Genomic DNA, 23,745 nt, shown 5'->3' with positions numbered 1-23,745 from the left:
CCTTTCTTCATAGTTCTGGAAGGAATACTTTTTTTACAAACTTTTATATCTATGTTAAATGTGGTTGAAATCATCCGATATTTAAAAACAAAAAATAGTTTGGCATAGGAAACAATCTGAGTGCCAGATACACATTCCTATAGACATTCACATCCAAACATATGTGGCATGAAACAAGGATAACACATCTCAGAAGCACCACATTCTGTATAAGTCAACACTTCTGGAGATATTGAACATCTGTGTGAACACTGACGAATTTTAAGTTTCTTAGGTCTTAGTAGTTTCCTTATGATAAGTTCATTGTGATGCAGGCAAGTGTTAAAAGAAATGAAGTCAATGACTCTGTGATGAACCCTTTGATAAAACACACTTGAAAGTTCCCTCCCCAAAATTACGTGAAGATATTAAGCAGTGAGGTAGAAGGGTCAAGTTCATCTCATGGACTGATACCTGATTAAAAGACAGGAAATTAATCTGAGTACAAAAGCTCAGTTATCACAGCAGAGAAAATGCTGCAAGAGGTGACCACTGAGATCTGTGCTGGAGCTTGTGCTCTCCAGTGTATTAGTAAATGATCTGGAAAGAGGAACAAAGAGGAAAAGTGAAGCCTTTGCTGAGGAGTAATAAAAACTAAAATTGACTGTGAAGACTTGCAGGAGGATCCTGAGTGATGGGCAATAAAACAGCAGGTGAAATTATCTTTCGATCCGCTGAAAACCTGAGGCACATGGAGAAAAATAACCCCACCTATACATAAAGAGTGACAAGTCCCACAGGAGATGCTACTATTCAAGGATTAGATATTCAGATCAGTGTAAGTTGCTCTGTGAATATGGTTCCCTGTTCCAGGGCAGTCCTGCAGAGTGCCACAAGTTTTTAGCAAAGAAAGAGAAAAGAAGGAAAAAACAGGAAAAAACCCCAAGCATGAAAGGAAAGCAAAGCAAATCTGTAAGTCAGCAAGAAAAGCAGTGATGCATCTAAATTTTACAGGTCCAGTCTTGTCTTCTCTAGTACCAGAAAGTAACCCACAAAAGTACTGCTGTTATGGAATAGTTTCTGTACAATGAGGAACTAAATAGACTAGTTATTTTCCGTAAAGAAAAAAGATGAGATACTTAGTGATTTCAAAACATATAGGTGATGCTGAAAAGAGAAATTATTTCTTGTACCACAAAAGGAGTGGCTTTCAAACTAAACTGTCAAACTAAGGTTTGAAAGGAAAGAAGAGGCAGAGTTTTCCACACAGTGCATAATTAAACAGAAGAGCTTACTGCCACAGGGTGTTGCGGAAGCCAAGAGTATAAATTAACAAAGCAATTAGACAAGCTCACAGATGAAAACTCCATCCCTGGTTGCTAAACATCAAGATGCTAATCCACGTCAGGCCTAAAAAGTCCCTGTTTCACATTTGTGATGCTCCGGTATTTTGTTCTCAAGCTGCTGTTCCTGTTTGACATCAGACATGGGATTCAGGGATAGACGGACTTCTGCTTTGGCCTGAGAACCTCCCTTATGGTCTTAACTGCAACTCAGAGGAACAGGAGGTGAGATAATAAAGGTCCCTTTTGATATAGCCATGAGAACTCAAAAAATCTTATTTTCTTAACCCACTGATATGCAGCTTCTTTTTTTTTTTCCTGTATTTCACTATTCTGCAAGACCTGCTCTCATTCTTCATAGCTTGTAGACTGCAGTTAAATACCTCCAGGGTAGTCTGAGAGTATTTGGATGGGAGCCTGGCCTTTGAGAAATATGTATGAGCATAAACAGATCAAACAGAATTTATCACAACCTTGTGCATCACTTCTGAATTTTGGTAGACATCTCAGGAGACAATCATCTGGTGCAACAGGGAAAGAACTGCTAATAGTTCTCCGAGGTCACTGAAAACTTAAAATTCCTCCTAATCCTCTAGGGAATTGATTGGAAAGTATGCAGTTAAGAAAATGTTCTTGGAACTCTGGAAACAATTTTCTTTGTACTGGGTTGCCTAAGAACTAGAATGGAGTTGAAAGTTTCAAGAGTTTTGAAGACAGAGATAATAACTGACATTTCTCTAGAAGATGATCGTACCATTAATACTGTGAGTGGCTTCAAATAGGAAGATGTCTGCAAGAGCTGGAGCAAAGAATCTTATTGAAAATAAGCTACTTCCTAATAAAGGAAATAAAAGGTACAGGAGGCTCAGACCAAGGCTGCAAATAAATGAATCTGTGATCCGAGTGCAGATTTTAGTCAGTGGGAGTAAACCTATGCAGAGGAAAGTGCATGTGGACTCTGGAGTCCACTGAGGGTAGTTTTAAACTTAATTATAGCCTAAATACAATTTTTCATTGGGAAATAAAAAGGCTTTTAGAATGTCAAGCCTCCTTGCTGGTGCTCTCACTAGTGCCAGGGGATATTGTGACTATAGGGAAGAGATGATAGCCACTGTATGCTAATTATTTCATATTCAATTATAACCAATATGGTGCATACAGTGTAAATCAGGAAAGAATTTTAAAGGAAAAAAAAATAGTCAAACAAAAGATATTTGTAGAGGGGTTATTCAGTTTAGTGCAACAGGCTACTGAACTTCATCTGCTTTTCATTTCCTAGAGCAGTGCAATGCCCTCCTCAGAAGGAGGAAAATCAGAGACAAAACTGTTTCACACGGTGGAGGGTGTGAGAGGCAGAAGGGGAGGAAGCAGGAGGCAGGTTTTGTGGGAAAGACCCTGGAGACTCTGTGGCCACATATTTCCTGTGTGTCACTTAGGCATGATTGGGGATTGATTTTTAAATGCAATAGTAAGGAGCGTAAATGGGGACTGAGTAATTTGAGAAATCAGGCAGTGGAAATGCCCTTGTGCCTCAACCCTTATATTAAGTGCCCCAGTTAGACTTTCCAGTGTCAGTCATTCTGAGTGTGATGTGCCTGAAATACCCAGGCAAAGGGGTCTGAGGCAGAGCCACATCCATGAGCAAAGGAGTCACAGGACAACCCTGGCTTTGTGGGACTGAATTAGACCATTCCCCATTGAGCTAAATTATGCAACTGCCTGAGTACGGACCATTCCTTAAAATATGTTTACAGAGAAGTGGGAGGATGTATCTAAGGGTTGTTTACCTTTTCAGGGTGAATTTTGTGATGCTATCAGGGTTTTTTTTTGAAGAGATGTTTATGTGTAGGATGCATGCACAGAGAAAGCCTTAGTTGCCACTGAGTTATAAACAGATGATATCATGCGGAGCATTCAAGGTGAATCACACAGAGTTTTCAGATAAGGCAGTCAACCTGTGTGGATTAGGTCTGGTATCAAAACAAGCCAGGGACCTTCCCAGTGGTGATGGGGATCTCAGCCTCGTCCCCAGGTTCCCATTACTGTTCATTAGGGTTAGGGTTGGGTTCAGAGCACCCCAGCTCCAGGGACACCGGGGCTGAAAAAGGCATTTTAAGGAGAGCATGTGCCACATGTGGTGCTGGGGACCTCAGCATTAGGATTAGGGTGAGGGCCAGAAAGAAAGACAGCAGAGTCAGACGGGGTGTAGTTCATGTATAGGTGCAGGAATTCTCTGACATCATATTTTGCAAGGCTCACGTCTATTTAACAAAACATCTTCGGTCCATCTGTGTTATTAATGGAGAATCTGTAGCTTCCCCTATATGAGGCAGATGTGGTGAGAGTGTGGTGCTACTGCAGCAATTAAAAGGGGCATATCCCAGGAGCTCAGAGCTGATACAGCCCTCTCAAACTCATTTTTCCCTGTGACTACTTCTGTTGCATGGCTGAATGGAGGGGTCACGGCTGTGGCATTTGTGTCCCCTGGAGACCTTGGTCTCCATCAGCAGCTGGGACAGGTTGCTCCAACTTCTGCCATGGGACTGGACCAGCACACAAAGAGCTGGGGTCAGGCCTTTTTTGCCCTTTGGGGCTGGGCTGTGCTGGTGCTCAGGCACAGCTGGGAATCTGGGTCATGGTGTCTTGCTCCAAATGCAGCGCAGGACTGTGCCTATTGAGGAGAGGTTAATCTCTGTGTATGATTATGTCTGCAGATTGTGTCAAAAGTTCATGTCTAATAATAGCCTGTCTCCAACAGATGTTCCAGGAATTAATCAGCCCTCAAGTGTTTGGTTGCGACTTGATTTCTCTGAGTATAAATTAAATGACATGCAAGGGTAGCTGGTTTAGACCAGGAAGTGGGTAGCCATGGAGCAATTCCCTGTGACTTCACCACACAAATCAGGCATGGAAACCCACTCATCGGATCATCTGTTCCCTCTTAGCTACCTTTGAAAAACTGTCTACTAAAAACATTACCTAGAGTCTTGCTCAGCCTGTGCTTTAATTTACATTTAGTGTGATGCATTTTTAATCTAAATTAATTCCAATTACTCACCTTTACCACCAGCATCTTTGACAATGGATTAAAAGCATCATTAATCTTTAAAAAGGAGCAGTCAATGAGATCATCTAAGAAACATACAAATGAATTCAGGTTTCTGACTGTCCTAAAAGTTCCCCCTCAGCAACGTCTCCATTCTCTAAAAGTTTCCAGCAGTAATTGATTTTGCAATACACCTCAGAGCACATCAATTTTGTGCTATTTGTTGTAAATGCTGAAGCTGATACCTTACCCACATTGGCAATTTCCCTCCTTTTAAACCAGCCTTGGGAGTTTCCACTGAACTTGGCTCTGGCAACACACTTGAAGAGCTCTTTCTGTTCCCACCAGGGAGAACACACAGTGACTCAGAGGTTTGCAACTGCTTCTCCTCACAAGACCTTGGCCAGGCTCACACTTCATTGCTCAGTGGGGCCCACAGCTCAGGCAGCCCCAGGCTCTGATGAACTGGACAAAGCTCGTGGTAGCCCTGACTGTCCCTTGGCAGCCCCCCAGGGCTTCCCCACCTGCCCACGGCCCTGGAGTCCAGGTCAGCACCCAGGGATGCTGCAGCAGCGCTGGCCTCCAGCTCCCCAAGCCCTGCCCTGCTGAGCCATGCCCACCCATGAGCTCACACCCAGCCTAGCCTTGGTCCTGCCCTCCCCCAGGGAGGTGCCCAATGTCTCTGGCTTCTCCTGGCTGAGAATGAGATAGATCTGCTGTCCCTGTCATAGGGATCCCCCAGTGCTCCCATTCCCAGGGAGCTGCCAGCCTGGCTGCACCTCATGATGGTTGGAAATGTCAGAATGAGCTGGTTTTGGCTGGGCTGCAGATAATTTTCTTCCCAGTGGCTTGTATGGGTCAGTGTTTTGGATTTGTGCTGAAGACAGTGATGATAATATAGGGATGTTTTTGTTATTGCTGAGCAGGGCTTACACAGAGCCAAGGCCTTTCCTGCTTGTCCTACTGCCACACTGGTGTGGCACGTACACATGGTGTGCATGGGAGGCTGGGAGGAGACACAGCCAGGACAGGTGACCCAAACTGGCCAAAGGGATATTCCAGACCACGTGACATCCTGGATCAGTGTATAAAGTTGGGGGAGGAAAGAGGGGACGTTTGGAGTGATGGTGTTTGTCTGCCCAAGTCACTGATACACGTGATGGAGCCCTGCTCTCCTGGAGGTGGCCAAACACCTGCCCAGCCATGGGAAGCAGTGAATGAATTGCTTGTTTTGCTTTGCTTCTCTGCAGGGCTTTTGCTTTCCCTATTAAACTGTCTTTATCCCAGTCCATGAGTTCTCTGTCTTCTACCTTTCTGATTCCCTCCCCGATCCTGCTGGTGGGGGATTGAGAGAGGCTGCCTGGGGTTTGGCTGGGGTGAAACCACCACACAGAGCCAAGGAAGGCCCTCAGATGATGCCAGTCCTGTGTTCCAGTGCCTGGACAGCTGTGCCAGACCCTGCAATAAGAAGATTTATGCTTTGCCACATGCCAGGAACCCCAGGAGAGGCCCGCTGGCCTCGAAGTGTGTCTGTAATTCCTTTCCTGCCGTGATAATTTTCTCATTAGCCCTTGGCAGGAGATTGTGAGCATTTCCCTGAGCCACATTTGCAAAGCAGGGGCCTGGTGTGTCCCTGATGGGGCAGGGCCCCATCCCAGTACCCATCCCAGTGTCCCCCTGGAGCTCTGCCACCCCTGATACAGCACGTGCTGCTGAGAGGGGAAGGGGCAGTGCTCGAGGGGGGACAGGCAGATGCTGTGCTCTGGCAGGATGGATGGCAGGTCTGCTCCGTCTGAGTCCGACCTCAGATAAATCCTCATCAGGGATGCATGGCCAGGCTCTTCCTTTGCCAGGGTATAATACATTACATTCTTAACGGAGGAAAAAAGTTAATTACTTTCCAGATGCGTTAGGGGAGTAGCTGTGAGTGCTTTCCTGTTCATCTTTTATTTATTATATATTACCTAACTGTTTAAAAATTTATTGTTTTGATGACTGTAATTGTTTGGGTTACAACAGACCATGCTTACTGTATGGTTTATTTTCAGAGCCTCTACAATATACCTTGCAAGACAGGAAACGGGGAGCCTAAATGTCATTTTGTGAGCAAGAAAAATTCTTCCCTCTGCCTCATGAATGTTTAGGGCCAGACTCATTCCTCGAACTTCATTTTTGTATTGCTGTGTTATGAATTTCTGGCCAGAGCACTTAAGGGTGCTGATTTCCAAAGCCAGAGAGGAATCAATATTTTCCTCTTTACAGGAAAACTGTCACATAAAGAAATTACTAAATGTCTGTGTGTAGTGGTCCAGCCAGGTGCTCTCTCCACAGGCATACTGGCATTTTTCTCTGCTGTTGAGAAATGCCTACCTTATGTCCTATTCAATATTATAATTATTTCTAGTAATTCCCTTAAAGTTAAATCATCTGGAGTGAGGTTCCCTTTTTCTTACATCCATTGGCACCCTCTATTCCATAAGACAATTAATGTCCACATGCAAAGAAGAGGATTTATTTATACTTTGAGTAAAACCAACCCTTAAAAAAGGCATAAAAACCCCTGGAAATGTGACCCACTAACGTAAATCTCATTTGTTCTGTTTGTGACTTTTTCTGTATCTCAGTTTAAGCCCATTTATAACTTGATATAATTTTTTAAACTTTATTAATTTTTCCTCTTCTTCGTTTTCATGCATTTTAGTAGCAGAATTCTTAAAGCCTCAGAATATCCCCAAATAGAAAAAAAAAAAAAGATTCCTTAAAATAAAATCTGCTTCATCACTGTCTTGTCATCCAGCCTACGAGACAGTGTTTCCACTGACTTCTCTAAGCTGTGGATAAGGCCCCATATGTCTTAATTACACAGCTTAGCATAAGCTCTTTGCACAGAGAGCAGCTTTGTCACTGTGCTGTTCTGTGCTCCATTATCTATGGGAGGCTGGTGCCTGGAAAACAGTTTTGACAAGGGCATCACTGGTCATGTAGCCACAGACAATCCTGGCCCAAAGATGGACAAAATGTGGTGGGAGAAGGAGACCCCTGCACAAGGAAAGGACTTTGTTTAGGGTTGCATCGGTGATTTGGAATATGGCTGCTGTGCTCCAGAAAACCAAAAATGATGAGATCACTCCATTTTGAGAGGAAGACGAGTCTTTATTGAGTTTCTGTGACCATGTGGACTCCTTTCCCAGTATCTTCTCTGAACACTGTTTTGCAAAGCATCTCCAAGTCTGACCCAGGTTGCTGAATCCTGTCTTTAACCATTTCTATTGGTGTTGGAACATTTTGCAATCATTTGCTGGCCAGTGAGGACCAAAGATTGCCATTGCATCATATTTCATCTTTGGGGTGAGGTTGTGTTGGGCCTCCGTGCCAGTCCTGTGACACCATCTCTTTCAAACCCAGTGCTGAGGACAGCAGAGTCTTTTTGAACCTGGAGGCCCCAGCTGCTTCAGGTCAGCCTGCCAACATTCCAGGGATGTCTTTGGTTGTTTCAATGCCAGCATGTTCTTGCTGGGCATTAACAGGAATTTGAATTCTTCCTGCCACTCCAGATAAGGCTGTATTACTCTCATGTCTCACTGTGACTGTGGAGCAACCATCCTTTTTAAAAGCTAACATTTTATGAGTGCAGGTTGCTGGTTTGCCAGTTAACTCACAATCCCTTGAACTTTTTGCTCTCTTATTCTCATTTTTTGACCAGTCTTCATGACTGTTAGGATTTACCATTCTCAGAGTTAGAGACATCTTTTTCCCCACAGCTTCAAAAAGCAATAACTACAGCAGGGGAATCAAGCAGTGCTGATTTCTCTTGATCCTTTCCCCAGGAGTCCCTGGTGTGCAGAAGAATTTTTCAGGGCTAAGTGTCCTTTTCTCAGCAACCTATCCAGGAAGCCTGAGCCAGATGGTTCACAGTAATGTTTATTCTTTCAGTAAGCAGCACTTTAATAGTGCATGTAACCTGAGGCTGCCTTAGGCATCAGCTCATTGTAGTCCCTCAATATGTAGTCCCTCCCAGATGTGAGAACTGACTGGGAGAAGAAGTCTTTGAGAGCAACCCTGAGGAGAAGGACTTGGGGGTTCTCATGGGTGAGACATGAGCCAAGAGTGTGAATTCACATCCCAGAAGGCCAAACGTGTTCTGGGCTGCATCAACAGCAGTGTGGGCAGCAGCTGAGGGAGGGGATTCTGTCCCTCTGCTCTGCCTGCATTAGACCCTACCTTCAGCACTGCCTCCAGCTCTGGATGCTCAGCAGAAGAAAGACATGGATCTATTGGAGTGAGTCCAGAGGAGTCCAGGAAGATGACCAGAGGTCTAGAGAACCTCTCCCATGAAGACAGACTGAGACAGCTGGGGTTTTTCAGCCTGCAGAAAAGGCTTCAGGGAGACCTCTGCAGCCTTTCAGCACCATAAGGGGGCTTATTAAAAGGAGGGAGAGGGACTTTTTATATGGGCAATTAGTGACAGGGCAAGGGAAAATGATTTTAACCGTGAAGAAGGCAGGTTTAGATTAGATGCTAGGATTAAATTTTTTACTCAGAAGGTGGTGAAGTACTGTAGCAGGTTTCCCAGAGAAGCTGGGGCTGCCTCATCCCTGGAAGTGTTCAAGGCCAGGTTGGATGGAGCTCTGAGCCACCTGGTCTAGTAAATGTCATCCCTGCCCATGGCAAGGGGTTTGGAACTAGATGATATTTAAGGTCTCTCCCAACCCAAACCATTTTATGATCCTACTGTCAGGGGGCAAATACAAAATCTAAACAGGTTCTATCCAGCTTCAACCTCTGTGGCTATGGACTGACTTTTCTTCTAACACAAACAAGAGAAGCAAGGCTGCTCAGCCTAAAGAGGACCAGCATCCATCCGTCCATCCATCCATCCATCCATCCATCCATCCATCCATCCATCCATCCATCCATTCTTCTGCCCATTTATCCTTAAAGACCACACCAAACCAGGCCTTTAAACAAATCTTCCTAATTACCTTCCAAAGCATCCTACATCTAAGCGAGGTGGCAGATTTTGTCCCCCTCCCTAACTCTTTCACTGGAAACCATCTATGTCTTTCAGGCAGAATGCCTTTACCTTGGAAGGGTTCATGAAATTCATGTGTAGTTTCTTTCAAAGACAGAAGCCAGATGCTCTGCCCAGGTCTTTCAAGGTACTCTTCATATCAGTGTTCCAGGGACCATCAAGTACATTTAAAAGCTGATACGATATTCCAGTTTTCCCTGACACTTACATCTCATTCATTTTAAGTTCCTCAGTCTCTTGAGTCCACCTGCTATGAGAGAGTAAGGGTACTCTGCCCTCAACCTGACTTCTCTACCTTTCCTCTGCATGCAGTTTTGGTTCTCCTTTCTCAAGCTTCTGGGTTTGTGGGAATATTTTTGTTTCCGAGGAAATCCAATATCTGTGGCAGTCCAAGATCTGCCATGTCACCTGTTCCCTCCGCTCTTAGAAATCACTTTGTTCACCTATTACTCAGCCTCTCTCCTGGCTGTGGGTCTTGAGACAGCACATTGCAAATACCACATGCTGGGTAACAGCTTGCAATTGCTCTGAGTTTATACAACTAAAACGTCTCTTTTTAAAGAAAGCAATTTACAAAGATGCTGGAACTGCAGACTGCCCAGTGAAAGCTTCTTCCATACCTCTCCTGCCTTCCACCTTTCAGCTGCACTTCTTGCAAAGAGAGAAGTTCTAAATATTCTTAGAGAGCGCTGAGAAGTTATGCTCTCCAGCAAATCCCAGCTCAAGAGAAAACTATTGAGACTATTTCTTTTCTTTATTTCTCTTTTTTCTCCTCCTAATTCTGAAATGTTAGCCATTAAAAAATGTTTATAAGGGTTTATTGCTTGTGGTGTTTCTTTCCCGGAATGCAAAGCAGTTAAAAAAGTACTTTAGGATGCCTTCTGGAAACATCATATGTGTTTTCCAGGAAATGTTATGATAGCTTGTGGTGCCATAGTGCTTGGTTTCCATTAACTAATAGTAATGGCTTGATGTTGTGATAACTCATGCTAGGAGAAAATGCAGCATTTAACTAAAGCTACGATAACATCTCACTGTAGTGTTATAAAGAACTTCTTACTGAACTAAATGCCAGCACAGTTTATGCAAATGTAGACCGTTCTGGATATGTGCCCTCTAAGCTTCAGCTACCTCTTCCCTCAGAAAATCTGGCTCATCTCCCACGGGAACTGACCCTGGCACTGTGGCTTGTGGTCCTGTAATTCTCCTGTTGTATTAAGGTCAGTAATGACAACACTGCATCATTCTCGAGTGAAATAGTGACTTTGGAGATCATGAGCCAATATATCTTTCTGGAACTCTGTAGGATCTCTCAGCGATATTTTATTAGCAATGTGATGAAGGTAGTATAATCCCCTCCTACTTCCACAAATCTGAGAGGGATATCTGCCTTCCATGGACTCATTATAAGTCACAGCATTGAAAACAGTGCTTAGCCATATCTTTATCAGAGGTTTGCTGGCTGTGCAACACCATCTCCGTAGTTATATCACTGCAAATACTTATAGCTCTGACAAGCTCACTGTTACAGAACAAAAAAAGCAGAAATCCTTTGCAGCAGTTACTGTTTCTTTTCCCAAGTGTGATAACATTTTCTGATTTTATGGATCATGCCATTCATCTTGACAATTCACACATTTCAAGGAGCTAGCCCATAATTCCTGGGAGGCAACATATTCTCCTTCTATTTGGAATAGAAAAATATCAACTATTGACCACTACATACTTCAGTTATTTGCTACTTTTGCATATGCAGAGAGATTAGTCTGGCAGAGTAAGAGTGAGATGTATTGGAGTACAAGAAATAGGTTAAATGGAAGAGATTTTCTTTAATTATTCTTCATTAAATTTTGGTAAAATAATTCTAAATCACAGGAGAAATGTTACCCATAGAAACAATACTTAAAAAAGAGTATGACACCTACCATTTGCTGCCATGAGATGAATCCTTTGCCTTCCTACACACACTTGAATACACACATACACACACACCCATTTACACAAGTTTATTTGGTAAACTTGTGTCTCTGGCACTGATTTTAAAAGCAAAGAGCTCTGTGTAACCGCAGTTACATTGTGACCCCATAATCAGTTACATATTTGCTGGTCTATTAAGCTGCATCCTCCAACCTTAAGCTGCAGGTTTGTAATAGAAGGTGGTGCATCCATTTGAAAAAATGGAGGTTGCAACAGGTTGTGTTAGTGTTGAGAACCCTTGGATTAGTTATTGTCTGTGGTGGTTTTTCCACCTTTTGTACCACTCAAAAGATTCCTTAAAATGTTTAAATTTTCATACAAGAGCAGCTGCCAGTTACATGTAAAGGGTGCATCTCTGATGCTGAGGGGATTTTAAAAGGCCTCATGCCTTCCTGTATCCAGCTGAGATTCCTGTCAGAAGGAGGACGAAGTGGAGACAGCTCTGTATATCACTCCACACTAAGACACAGTAGCCCTGGCTGATAGATTTACTTTAGTGTGAGGACACTTTTTCCTCAGGGGTTTTGGCTAAAAATGATTAAGAGGGAGAGTGGGTAAAAATTCAATTGAACTTCCATGTCAGTTTGTGAATCAGGGAGGTCTTCCCAGATGGCAATAAAGTAAAGCAAGGAGATGTTTTTCTAGGTAGTCCCTCTAGAGACAAGAGCTGCAGTTGGTCACTTTTTGCATTTAGAAAGCTTGAAGCAGTGGAAGGATAAGTCTGGGATGTGCTGGCAGGTTTCTGCTGGGCCTTGGGGTGAACGTAATGGACCTGCCTCTCCTTGTGTGTCTGGGAATGAGAGAAGGAACAATGCCAGGCTGAAAGGAGGAAATAAGGGGATTAAACAAAGAGCTCTAATTCTTGAATTAGCACAGTGTGCTGTGTCTGCCCTGAGAGCTGAATACAATGGCTTTCAGTTAAATACATTTTTCTGCTGAGCTGGTTTTTGGGATGGCTCATTGTAATGACTTCCTAAAACACTGAACTTGAATAAATAGAAGGGCTCTCAGGGACTTGCTCCAACAGAGCTTTATTTCTTCCACTCTAACATTCATCATGTTCTTTCCCTCCAGTAACAGTTGCTACAGGAGCCAGTGGAAAGCAATCCCTGCCATATAACAAGGCATGACTTTTGCAGCCCTTACAAACTGCCATGTAGCTACAGCAGGAAATAAAGGCACATGCCAAAGGAGTGTTCAGTTACCTTACATCTCTCATGTCATGTCAGAACAGAACCAATCTTGGATCAGAGCAGAGAAAACTGAGCTACCTGGATGATGCAGAGAGAAGGGTTTTGAGGCCTGAATGTACTGGTGAGCAGTGAAGGAGCTGGATAGACATAATAAAAATTAATTGCAACAAAGTAATGTAGAAGCCTATAGAAGTAAATGACCTCCCTTCTCAGCTTAAGCTGCTGCAATGCAAAGGTATTCAGACCAGATTTTGTGCAGGAAGTAATGTTTGCAGTAAAAGCAGCCTGGATTGCTTCCAGGAAAATCTGCAAAGGAACATGAAAGCAAAATGCATCCGCAACATAAAGGGCAGCATTCTGAGGTTAGCAAAGAAGCACTGCTCTTTCCTGGATCCCCTAATACATTTTCAAGCCTAGGTATTATGGCTGACCAACTAAGAACATGTAATCCACTTTAATTGAACATTTTACTGCATGTTTCCTGGAGCTATGGAACAGTAATGTCTTCACAGGAAAGATAATAACTGTGTCTGTACTCTCAGGGGCAGCCCTCAGGCCTTGCTCAACACCAGGCTTGTCTTCCTTGCATACTGGAAGCCTATTATTCTCATTAGGTATCAAAGGCAGAGTGTGACACAATAGGTTTAAACTGCTCCTGGAAAATGCAGGTTAAGTAACAAAAAGAGTGCTCTAAAGGGAAAGAAATCCAGGCAGCTGAACACAGTACAGCTGGATGATTAAGCAGGGTCTTCACGGGAGATATTTAAAGTTTAATCCTAGTACAAGTGATTTTTAGCAAGCAGCATCTGAGGGGGTTTGTGTTTAATGCATTCTCTGGCACAGAATTAAAATTTGCTTGGTTTACCTAATCTGGGTGAGGGATGGGGAGGAGAAGGTGTTCAGTTTGGAAATCAGCCCTGAATTCTGTAGGTCCAGGTGTTCCCAGCTTTCACTGGTAAACAGAAAAGCTATCCAATGAAAACATTCAAAACTCTTCCAGCAGTATCTATCCTTTCTCCTTGGAAAGAGCCCTTCAAGTCTTTTAGCGGCATAAAATTCACCAATTGCTGTTCTCCAGAAGACCATTGTAGCTTGTTGAAATTTTTATTCTTCATGTCACTGAATTTAACATGAAAATAATAATTAGGAAAAGAAGTTTTTTGGACTGTTTGAATGCTGTATTATTTAGTGGTAGGAAGAAAACAGGCCCAGCTGGGTATTTACTTTGCCTTGAACCTGTTCCACTCATTCTCTACAAAGTTTTAAATACTTTTTTTAAAATTTACTCAGTGGAAATAAGGGCAAGGAAGAGAATGGCAGCAGGAAGGAAGAGTGCTAAAAGAAAAGAATTGAAAATGACAGCAAATGTGAAGAGTATTTTAGTATTTTTTCTGTTTTCTTCTCCTTTGCAGGAACTCTCTGTCATACTAAGAGTGATGCATCTGCTGTGGTTTCAAGTTTGAAATCAACAGAATCAAAGCAATTAAAATACTCATCCCACTGATAATACCTTTTACCAGGGGATCTCAGAGCACTCTATCTTTATCCTTCCCTGTTCTACAGCGCAGCTATTTGAGGAACTGAAATCATCATTGCCTGCCCAGGCATTTCAGCAATCACACTGCATCTTTTTTCTATTTTTTTTTTTATTCTTAAATGCTGCCTTAAGGCAATACCAAATGACTGACATTTTTTCCTCTCATCTTAACCAAAATGGAATCTTGGACCCATTTCCAAGAAGTGCTGGCATGCCTTTACATTTCTGCATATATGAAGTGTCTTTATTATAGGTCTGTTTGCTATCCTAAGCAAGATCATGGTGGGAAAGATATATAATAGAAAACCTGTGAGTGAATTTAAGAAGTTATTTGGGCTGAGGTTGGACAATTCAATAACTCCAGCTCTAGAGCTTCTGATGCAAAATAAAAAGTGATGTAGGCATATATAGTACAAAGCATTTGTCCAGATAAAACTCTCTCCTGGTTCACTGTTTCTCATGGGTTTTATGGGTTAATATTCCAGTGTCAGTTTTTATAACAAACCAGATATAATCTGTATTCTCACGGCTAGTATAAAAGGAGTATGCATGCGTCAGCTCTCTGCACTATAGTTAATGTGGCAGAGATTTAACTGTACATTCAAGTCTGAGCTGGATCCAATTTGTAATCCTGGAAAACTCAGAAGTGCAAAGATCCAGTATTAGTGATAGTGGGAGTATACCACCGTGGCTTCAGAAAATACATGAGTGTTGCTTTATAATTATTGTAATGAATCAGGCCTTAATATCAATTAGAGAATTCTTGAATGAACAGCAATTATTTAGTGTTCCTTATAGAAAGATTCATGACAAGAAAAACTGACCAGTTTAGGTTGGATAAAATCTGAATTAGATTCCATTATTTGCAATAGAAACTGATTTTTCCCCACAGAATTCTGAAATAAAATAATGGAATAATAAAATAAGTGAAATAAACACCTTTCTCTAATCTAGTCAGTAATATGATTCATGCTAAGTCCATTCATGGAAATCTCCATTATAAGAAGAGAAAATTGTATTTAGCTACACTGAATGTTTCAAAATATTTCAGTGATATATATACCAAGTTGATTGAGATTTATGTAAAGTTGTCAGTAAGTAGGAATTCTCCTCCCTCACTCAAACAAACTGAACATTTATTTCCATATGCTTTAAATAACTGAGGCATATTAATCCTTTCATTTACTTTAGGCACTATCTGACATAACAATAAGTCACTTCTTTGGGTCTGAAAAGATGCATGGAAGTAATGGACCTGGAGAACACCAGAAAAGCAAAACCATCTAAAGAGAACAGGAAGCTGCACATATGGTGTACTCTAGAGCCAGAACTAGACCTCCTTTCCTTCTCTCCGTTATTCAGGTGTGCAAGGGAGAAGAAGGCCCAAACTCATGGAACTGAGAGGTAGCAGCTTCATGCAATCATTTATTTAGCAGGTCCATCACTACCACTGCAGACAGCTCCTGCTCGAGGCAGCTGATGGGGCAAGGGCAGGGAACACACAGCAAGGGGGAAAAGGAAACATCATCTCGATTTTCTGGGCAGGCAGGGGTGATGCAGAGACAAGGTAAGGGGGGACTGGAGTGCTCTGAGTGTCCTGGGGAAGGATGGTGGCTCTTCTTCTCCAGAAACACAGCTGGCCCTGGAGATGCTCAGGTGCTCATCAGGGCTTTGGTAAGAGATAAGCATTAGCAAGCAGAGAGCCACTGCAACATTTCCTGCAATGATATAGGGCATGAGACACAAATGACTGGTAGGAAATTCCCTCACAGTGGTGAATCGGAGGCCAAGCAGCAGGAAAAATTGTAACTTTTGCCCTTCTGTGCTTTGTCCTTGTCTCCTCTGATTCCAAAGAGGCCTTAAAAAAGATGGGCATGTCCCAGATTTGAAGTGAAAGGAAACAAGAATCTGGCAGTGACTTTTTTTAGAAAAGCTGACGCTCAAGTAATGAAAACAACTTTCACCCAGCTGAGAGACAGCAAAAGAACAGGATTTATTCTTGATTCCTTGAATGTGATCTCGAGTTCTCTGTGCCCAGCTTTCTGATTTCTCAATGCTTCCCTTTCCTAACTTCCAAGGGCAGACTGCAGCAGCACAGGCAACCTGCAAACTTCAGGTAAAACTGTTTTCTAGAAGGTATAATCATCTTCCACATTGTGTATCATTAACATGTGGGAACAGAGTGCTGCAGAAACAGACCTTGCTTGGATGTAGATTTTGATTGAGTTCCAAGCTGTGACACTGAGCTACCAGATGACCTTATCTATCACTAATGTGGACTGTGCTGTGGAACATGCTAATGGGGTTGCATGCACATTATAACCTAGAAATTCTGGGTTATCACTGATGCTTGCAGCTGCCATGGCAACAGAGTTGGTAGGCATCTTGTAAAAAGTCTTTTTTTCTTTTTAAGGACTCCTTGAAAGCAGGAGGCATTTATCATCCAGCATGCACAAACAGGTTTAGCTATGAAAACAGTTTGCCTACAAAATGACAGACACTGTCTCCATTTAGTTTCTCTATAGCTCGTATTTTTAGTTCTACATTTGTACTACTGCATTTAAAAAGATTTTCATTAGAGTCCTTATTTTTATGGCATATAACTAAGCTAGATTTTCAGGACTTACCAGTGTTCAGGTTTTAGCTTTACAATTCTCCTTGATGTTATTGGGAATTGCCCAAAGCCATTTTCCTTGAAGACTTTTGAAAATGTAAGCCTCACTGTCTTTGTCTAGTAGCAGTGAAAAAAACATCTAAGCTAAATCAGTGGAAAAATAAAAGTTTGCTTTTTTCAAATGAGCATAGAACTGCTGAGTATTCATCCACAGAAAAGTTTTGATTCTGTATAGCTCTAATATTTTACTTTGAGGAACATTTGCTCTGTGTTCTCTCCTCACATTCCTGGAATAACCCTTGTTTTCCATGTCTTTGACAGTAGCACTTCTGAAGGTGGGGGCTCACTGAAGGGACTATTTAAACTTTGAGCAAATGTGCAATACACAGTCTTTATCTGGCAGTCCTAAAGCCCTTCAAAAACCTGAAAACTTCAAGACACTACCAACGAGATGCGAATTCTTGTTTGCCCCTCTGGAGAATGGACACACTGACAAGTTAAGCCATATTAACTGACTCAATAAGCTGATCTCCAACTCTGCCACTGGCCTGAGATCCCCTTTGAACCCATTTCTTGGGATTAATCACAGGATTATCTTTCTTTCCTTCTTAAATGTGCATTCAAAGGACTGGTTAGTCCTTTGAATGCACATTTAAGTGCATTGAGTGTTCCAGTTGAAAATCTGGTCCAAATTTTTGGAAGACTGGATTACAAGTGCATGGTTTAGGAAGAGTTTTGAAGACTGCTATTTATTATCCTTTATTTGTGTTGTAGACCAGGCCTCCATTCTGCTAAGTAATCACTTGCAGATCAATTGCAGATGCCTTTGGGGGAAAAAAATGACACACATTCTCTAGAAAGGCATGATTCATGGCACGACAGAGGTGGAAACTCTTGCTTTCAGCACAGTTCTGGAGCCTATACCAGTATTAAAGCCTTAGTGGCAAGTCAGCTCCAGGAGCCTGCTGCTTAAAATAGTCCAGGCATCCTCAAAGGCTGAAGGCTGTGTTTAAGGAAGTTTTGTATTTTTCATGAGACTTTCCTCAAGAACAGAGCTGGGTTGCTGAGTTGTAGGGTCCAAAGCAGTCAGACCATGTAGTAAACTGATAACACCCTTTTTACTATGTCTGAGCCTCTTCCTTTGCTCCTGCATCCCTCTGCTCCCCTCGCACCTCACCTGCCTGACCTTTAAGAGCCAGTGGGATCACAGTCAAGATGGTCTGGCTATAGGCCATTTTTGCCATGAATTCAAACAGATTGGAAGAATTAAGATGTTTAAAGCCTTGCTTATGTGTGAAACAATAAAGTTACACCCTGAAGTGCTTACATGGTATTATCAAGATAGCACTTGGATACCTCTCTGACATGGGATTAGTGCCTGAGACACTTGTTAAGGTAGGAATTAACTTGTGACTCTGGTGATTTACCCTGAAATTTTTGAGTTGCTCCACAGGTCTTATTTGGTGTTGCCTCTTGAGTCAATTGAGTCAAAAGAGACAGGGTCTCTTTATTTGCAGCTTTTGCAAAGCAACCTGTTTTTCCATCCTGTTAAAATTCTTAACACTACATGAGGCAGGTGGAGGAAGAGTTTCTAAACACTTTTCTAATAGAGCAGAAGTACAAAAGCCCTTCAAAAAGAGCAGCTTTGATATTGCCTCGCATGAAGCAATCTTCTGCTTTGTAAAAAAGGAAAAAAGAGGCAAAACAGAACACTGAAACATGAATTAATTAATTTGGACAAAATTAAAATTGGCAAGCATGGGGCAAAATGCACATTTACTGTCATCCATCCTCCATCCTTAGCTTCATAATACCTTCTTTGGATCCAGGTCTGATTTCCTGTGAATGCACTGCCCATGAAAGAAACTGGGAGATTCCAGTGATGATCTGGCAGTGGGGTGTGCCAAACAGTGAGAGTGGCAGCCCCTCAGCCAGGCAGCATTTGCTGATGGATCCAGCACTGTGACTGTGTGTGCCAAGGCTGGCTGCCTCTGGCCCTTGGCAAAGTTAGGTGAAAAATGTGACATAGCCTGCTGTGAGGGTACTGTAATAACAAATAATATAAAAACTTCTGAGTGGAGCTGGGGACAGTGTAGTAGAATGATGTACCTGCAAGCAGGCTCAGTTGTATTTGCTGCTTATGGAGTGACTTTTTTTATGAGGAGGAACTGCTGAGGATGTTGCCTTTGTCTTACATGTGAATGCCCTTGTTCATGTCTCCTGCATTAATCTTATTTTTAACCTTCTTATCAATTTCTTTTATATCTGTATCCTATCTACCTTTAGGCACCTACATAAGGTTTAACAGTCCTTTAAAACCAATAGAAAGAAAAAGTATGCCCAAATGGTTATTCTGGTTATAGATGAAGAAAATTACTCTCTGGAAATGCCACTAAGTTCTGATTTGTGAATGATTTTACATGGCTGCAGCCCAAATACAGTCCTACCCTTGCTTTTGCTAGGAAGAAATTCACCTCTGAGATTCTACAACAAATAATGTTCTCTTTATCTGTGAGGGTTGGTGAGATCCTGGTCCTCAGTGCTTCTTATTTCTCCACACATCATGGCAACATTTACATAAATAGCTAATTGTGTTGGGGTTGTTATTCAAAGTTTTGGTAGTGAGGGGGGCTAGAGAGATGTCTTCTGTGAGAAGCTGCCAGAAGGTTCCCTCACATCCCACAGAGCCAATCCCAGATCCACTGCTGGCCATGGCTGAACCCATCAGTGATGATGGGAGCCCCTCTGGGATAATGCATTTAAGAAGAGGAAAATTTGCTGCAACAGCAGCCAGGGAGAGGCATGAGGAGATGTGAGAGCAACAGCCCTACAGACACCAAGGTCAGTGAAGCAGGAGTGGGGAGGAGATGCCAAACCTGAGACTCCCCTGCAGCCCATGGAAGTTCATGGTGGAACAGAGTTCCACTGCAGCCTGTGGAGGAGCCCATGCCAGAGCAGGTGGATGCACCCAAAGAAGGCTGCAAAACCTTGGGCTTATTTCTGGTTTATTTTGGTATTTCATCCCTAGATATTAATGAAATCCCATAAATATCAAGGAGAGTGCTTTCAATGCCCTGGGAGAAACTCAGGAAATTTGAGGCCAGCAAGCTTCCACTTTTCTGGTTGTTCTCAGTGGATTTATGTGGCCAGTGTTATGAAAGTGAAAGGGAAGCTTCAGGGTAAATATAAGATTTTGGATGCACACATCCATTACATTCAATAGGAGAAAACAGCTGTCAATACTTACAGAGCTGTGAAAAAGTACCAATCTTCAGAGATCTCCTAATTTTCAGAAGCAAAGCTGGAAGGGGGATGCATGTGAGAACCAGGAGGAGATATATGGATATGAGAAAGCAAATTTGAAGCAGAGGGCTGACATTTTCTACTTGTGGTTCCCACCATGCATGCAGGGTGTTAAGGAAAAAATAATGATCATTTCTCCCCACATTTGTCCTAGAGCAGTCTGTGACCTGGATTGTTGTGTCTGCCTGCTAGTGGAAAAAATAATAGAGCTGCAGTTACATTGCAAATTGTACCAAGAGAAAAGGCACAGCACAAAGCAAAAGAGTTAAATGGCTGTCAGGTATGTGGTAAATCATGCAATGACACCAGCCAACACTCAGGTACATCTGGTCTGAAGGACCCATAGCTTGGATAGGGAAAGAATGCAGACAGTAATATGCAGAATTACCGACTCATCATCAGCGTGATGGTGAAGCAGAGAAAGTCAATCTGCTTTTTCAGAGGCGCTGCCTTGCATGATGCATTCATGAGATGATGTGATCTGACAAGTTAGTGAGTGCTTTACCCCCTCCTCTGCCAGTGGAGACTTTCTTCCTGCTTCTCAGCAGAGACAGCATTGATTTGCTGAGTTCAGAGCAACCCTGTGGGTGAGAGCTGTTGTGCTCTCCCACACAGCATTTGCCTGAAAGTTGTCTCTCTGGACAATATTTTGAGAGAGAAAATCCTTCTCACTTGGACTGGAATCCAGAATAGTCAGAGATGCCCTGGGCTGGAAAAGGAAAGAAAGAGGATCAAAGGAGGTCATAATGTGTAGAGTTAAACAGAAAACCTGTCATGGTATGTGAAGCCAGTCCACAGCATCGCAGGGCAGAGCACCACACCTTTTGGGGTCAGCATCATGACTGGTGTCATGGGGAGCTGCCTGGCTCATAGGTAGCCAGAGGTGATGAACTGGCACATGAAATGAACAATACACAATTCCCTTCACACCCCAAAAGGCTCTTCATTAGCACAAGGCTAGGTGGGGCACAGTTAGAGGAAAGACCCTCTTCTCATCTGCCCAGACACCTTGGATATGTGTGTCACAAAAAATCAGTTGGGTTAACTGGGTAACTTTTCTACAGTTAGAGCTCCATATGTTATCAAGGGTTTGATGAAAATGGGCTAAACTGGATGGAATGAAAATAATTCGGGTGGCAGAATATCATTTAATGGGTTTATCCCAAGGTATCATGGTTTGTTCACTAAGGAAAGTCTGCAATTTTTTATTCTCCAGCACATCTTCTTGCCAGCACAGAGCCCTGCAGATTCACTCCTCTTTTAAGTCGCACTGATTTATGTCAAATCACCACATTACTATAATATAATGTGAACAACTGTTTGTCTGTAAAAGTATAATGGCCAACTCTTAAAGGTAATTCTAGCTAAGCATCAAGCATCATCTGGCATGTGTGACAGGTGAAACTACCATATGTTGAGGACCCACCTAGATAAATCACTATGGTCCAAGTTCTGCACTGTCCTGTGAAAAAACATGATCCTGTCCTGAGGACAGGCAGAACATCCCGATGTGAAAAGAAGCGTGGCCCATAACATGTAGATTGATTTCACAGTTGTGGAACAAGTAAACCACATTCTAACAATCTTTTCCACATCTCTGAGGAGTTCTTAAAATGTTTTTTCTTTCTGCAAAGGGTTAACATGGATCTTGTGTAGAGAGAGGCAGGTGGAATCTGAGTGTGTGTACACAAGCATATGCACATGGCGCTCATAGGTTGGGGTTTTGACAGCAGTGGGGTCTATTTATATGGGGACGAGGAAAATATGTTTTCTTTGCTCCCTTGAGGAGCAAGTGAGCAGTGAGTGGGTGGGAGACATGGGGAGTGTGTCTGTCTCTAATCATCCCTGTGTTGGTGGCTGAGGGAGTTGCTGAGAGCGCTGCTGCTGCTTCCGTGGCCCAGGCTGTGTGTGCTGTGCTGCACTTCCAAAGTGCCCCTGAGGCACCTCCAGCCATGGCTTGTCCATTTTTCCTGGGGTGGAGCTGGGAATAGTGTATGGTCCAGGTATCTCCATGACCACAAGCACTGCAACAGTACAGATCAAGAATTATGACTCAGAAGCATGCAAGAAGCCAGTGACCTGATATACTTTTACTTGGTTTGTTACTAAATTTCTCTTACAATTGTGCCCTTACAGACGATACTGATCCCCTATCCCACACTCCAAACTCCACAATACTCATTCCTAAACAACTACATTACTTTAAAAAGGAGTATGGACTTCAGCAGCACAGATGGGCAGTATACTGATAGCTAACTCAAAGGGGAAACTCTCCTGTATGGCTCTGTAATCCATCGGGGCAGCTGGGGTGAGGGTTTGGGAAGTGCTCCAGAGACTCATCACTTGCAGAAGTTGAATACTTGAGACAGTAAAGGACCACTTGGAAAGAAGAGCATAGGCTAAGCAAAGGAGCAATACACTGGAATAAGCAAGGATAGGTAAAATACCTTAAATAGGGAAAATACAGCACAGGGAAACTCCTGATTGTCTGAATGTGCAGAAAAAGGAAGATGAATTTTGTTCAGGCAAATGCAAACTCTTCAGCTGGAGTAATTCACATTGAAGGAAAAAGATCAAAGAAAACCAGTGAAATTAATCACTGAATTTTAATATGCTACCAAGTAAAGACTAAGGAAAGTCTTACAAATGACAGTAGAAACACTTTATAGAGATCAAAGTTTAGCTAGAGATAAAAGACAGAAAAACAAACTATCATTTTGTAATTTCCTCCCCACCCTTGACAACATTTTTCATGTATTTTTTATGAAGAGACCAGTAAGTTTTTTGGGGGGGAGAACAACTGTAATGTTTTTAGCAGGGGTCCTTAAATTCCAGAAATCATTTCAGTTGCAGGGGTCTCTGGCAAGTTTGCTATCAATTTCAACAGCATCTGAATTGGGTACATGGTAAATTTAACAATGAAAATAAACCAGACACTTTTAGTTCCTTATGGTGTGTCCCAAATAGCTTATAAAACACAAATGCTTCTTCAGTCATTAGGGATGAACAGGTCCCCTGGCATCCTAAATAGAATGCAAAGTGTGGATCAGACTGGGTAATAAATTGAATTAATGTGGCAAAGACATAGGCTGGTGTCAAACTGATGTTACAGGACTGACTTATATTGAACTACTCCTTGGAGACAGCAACACAGGGAAATGGCTTGTGTTTCATCTTGAGCACAGCTACCAGGCACTCTGTTGCCATGCTACAGTATCTAGGTGGCATCTTACTGAAGGAAAATCCTGCTGCTCTCAGAGCCAGTCCCTGGCTGGGGTGCTAGCAGGAGGCTGAATACATCAGCTGAGTGGGCTGTCTTCCTCCAGATGCTGCTTGGACCAGAGGAAGGTGAGGACATGCCACACAGCAGTGCCTCTCCCTCAGCATCCCACTCCTGTGATGACTCCTTCACTCTGCATTTGCACTGGGGGAGAGAGTGTGGAGCGAGCCGTGTACTCATGCCTTTCACATCCCTCTGTGCCTCAACCCCCCTTTTCTGCAGAAGAACTGAGCCCATTTAGCATTTAAATGTTCCTCTAGGGAAATGAAATGGAAGGTGGGATTTGCCAGATGAAACTTCACAACAGCAAATTTAAGGAATTCTGGGAAATCTTTTGAAAGGGAATGTGGAAGGTAGTAAACAGCTAAAAATGGAGCAAAACATATCATGGGAACAAACCAGAGAAGTAGAAAACAAAAATAAAGGTAGGAAAATAAAGGT

This window comes from Aphelocoma coerulescens, chromosome 1 (assembly GCF_041296385.1).
Source record: "Aphelocoma coerulescens isolate FSJ_1873_10779 chromosome 1, UR_Acoe_1.0, whole genome shotgun sequence".
NCBI classification, from domain to species: Eukaryota; Metazoa; Chordata; class Aves; order Passeriformes; family Corvidae; genus Aphelocoma; species Aphelocoma coerulescens.
This window is presented reverse-complemented; position numbering follows the sequence as displayed.